Raw genomic sequence first — 2,708 nt, 5'->3', positions numbered from 1 at the left:
AGGCCAGGTGCGGTGGCTCACCTTGTAATCCCAGCACTTTGGGAGGCCAAGGTAGGCGGATCATGAGGTCAGGAGTTCCGAGACCAGCCTGGCCAAAACAGTGAAACCCTGACTCTCCTAAAAATACAAAAATTAGTGGGGTATGGTGGCAGGCGCCTGTAATCCTAGTTATTTGGGAGACTGAGGAAGGATAATAGCTTGAACCCAGGAGGCAGAGGTTGCAGTGAGCTGAGATCGCGCCACTGCACTCTAGCCAGGACAACAAAGCAAGCAAAAAAAAGAAAAAGAAAAAAAAAAAAGGGCCAGGCGCAGTGGCTCAAGCCTGTAATCCCAGCACTTTGGGAGGCCAAGACGGGTGGATCATGAGGTCAGGAGATCGAGACCATCCTGGCTAACGCGGTGAAACCCCGTCTCTACTAAAAAATACGAAAAAACTAGCTGGGCGAGGTGGCAGGCACCTGTAGTCCCAGCTACTCGGGAGGCTGAGGCAGGAGAATGGCGTGAACCCGGGAGGCGGAGCTTGCAGTGAGCTGAGATCCGGCCACTGCATTTCAGCCCGCGCGACAGAGCAAGACTCCGTCTAAAAAAAAAAAAAAAAGAAAGAAAAAAAAAGAAAATGTATTAAAATTTTTTAATATATTTTAATTTATATTTAATATGTGGCCTAACACATGGTCTGTCCTGGAGGATGTTCCATATGCTTAAAAAAATGTGTATTCTCTGTTGTTGGGTGGAGTGTTCTGTTTGTCCTGTCTAGTTAAGATTTTAGCACTGTCCAAACCCTCTATTTCCCTGTTGAATCTGCCACCTAGGTAAGTTTTCCATTATTAAAATAGGTTGAGTGACATCTACAACTATTATCGTAGAACTTATTTCTGTCTTCAATTCTACCCATGTTTGCTTCATATATTTTGGGGAGCTCTTCTTGGTACATACATCTTTATAATTGCTATAATTTGTTCATGAATTGACCCTTTTATTACTATGTAGTGTCCTTATATCATGTAATAATTTTTTGTTTTATTTTGAAATGAGATCTTGTTCTGTTGCCCAGCCTGGAGTGCAGTGGTGCATAGTTCATGACTGCCTCAAACTCCTCGACTCCCACAATCCTCCTGCCTCAGCTGCCTGAGTAGCTAGGACTGCAGGTCCTAATTTATTTTATTTTTTGTAGAGATGGGATCTCACTATTTTGGCACTCCATGCTGCCTCTGTAGCAGGACAAGCCGCAGACAAAACCCCTGACACTGGGTCAAAGGAGGAAGTGGCTTTATTTGGCCAGGAGCTTCAGCAGACTTGCGTCTTAAGTACCGAGCTCCCTGAAGAAGAAATTCCTGGCCCTTTTAAGGGCTTACGACTCTAAGGGGTCCACGTGAAAGGGTCGTGATAGATCGAGCAAGCACGGGAAATGTGACTAGGGGCTATGCATCAGCTAACAGAACAGAAAGTTTTACAATGCTTCCTCATACAATGTCTGGAATTTACAGATTACACAAGTAGTTCAGGTCAGGAGCTGATGTTGTTATTATTTTAACCACCAGGGACAGGTGGTGGTGCCAAGGTCGTCTGGCTATTTATCTTCTGTTTCTTTCCAACTTTTTGCTTTTTCCCTTTTCTGTCTTATAAACCAGGCAAGGTGAGGAGAGGAGGGTAGCAGGAGAAATGGTGGTCTCCTTCCTTACCTCCAGGACCTGCAGGACCATGGCGGGACTGAGCCAATCCTCACTCCATCTCCCAGCCCTGGGAATTTTACCCTCCCAAATATGCCAAGGTCCTCCTTGACTCAAGCAGTTTCGCTCAGGCTCAAGTGAGCCTCTCCCCACCCTGCCCTGCCAGCAGCTTCTCAGCCCTCAGATCTTGCCTTCAGTGCCACGGCCCCCCCTTAGCCCTCAGGACTAGCCACTGTTCTTCCCCAGGGCCCTGCTCTTTTCCACACAGGACGTACACATGTGCCACCTGCCTCTGCCCATCTGTGGCTGGCTTCTCACCAGCCTTCTCCTACAAATCTGTTTTATTCATCTCTGCACACTCAGAACTAAAACGGGAACTGGCCACGGTAGGCATTCAAGGAGAATGAAACAAAGAATATGCCTGTTTCTTCCCAGCCAAGGATAGTTCGCGCCCCCAGAGACAGACACAAAAGGGACTCAGGCACACATGCTCTGAGTTGAGGGTCTCAGCTGAATCTCATTGACTCCCCGACTGAGAGTCTATAACGCCCTTCAGCCAAAGACCACTGCAAACGCGCCTGTAATTAAACAGCTTGGGTCTTTTACTCTATGCAGTGTGTACAAACACACCAGGCTGAGACAGTGAGGTGTCAGCAACAGGGTGTTCCGAGGAAGCTATTACAGGATTTCACCTGTAGTTGGGTGATTTGGGGGATGATCTAAGGAAGGAGGATTTGGTTCTAGATTAGACGCACCTGGAGCCCAGGAGGTCAAGGCTGCAGTGGGCCGTGATCGCCACTGCACTCCAGCCTAGGCAACAGAGGGAGACCTTGCCTCAAAAACATAAAAATAAAAGATTAGACGCTGTGGGAAGGCAAGAGGGTAATTAGGAGCTTATGTTCGCTGCACGTGACAGGGTGAGCTGTGCGTTCCTTGCTTAGAATCAAGAAAAGGGGCCGGGCGCGGTGGCTCAAGCCTGTAATCCCAGCACTTTGGGAGGCCGAGACGGGCGGATCACGAGGTCAGGAGATGGAGACC

The 2,708-nt window shown here is 48.2% G+C and overlaps 1 protein-coding gene across 4 annotated transcripts in view; it reads right to left on the bottom strand.

Moving 5' to 3' along the window:
• Positions 1-2,708, bottom strand: part of DPP7 (dipeptidyl peptidase 7) — an 18,617-nt gene that overhangs the window by 15,057 nt on the left and 852 nt on the right. The gene's annotated exons all lie outside the window — the stretch shown is intronic.

This window comes from Piliocolobus tephrosceles, chromosome 14 (genome assembly GCF_002776525.5).
Source record: "Piliocolobus tephrosceles isolate RC106 chromosome 14, ASM277652v3, whole genome shotgun sequence".
NCBI classification, from domain to species: Eukaryota; Metazoa; Chordata; class Mammalia; order Primates; family Cercopithecidae; genus Piliocolobus; species Piliocolobus tephrosceles.
Note: the sequence above shows the minus strand (reverse complement) of the source record. Positions and strands in the feature narration are given on the sequence as shown.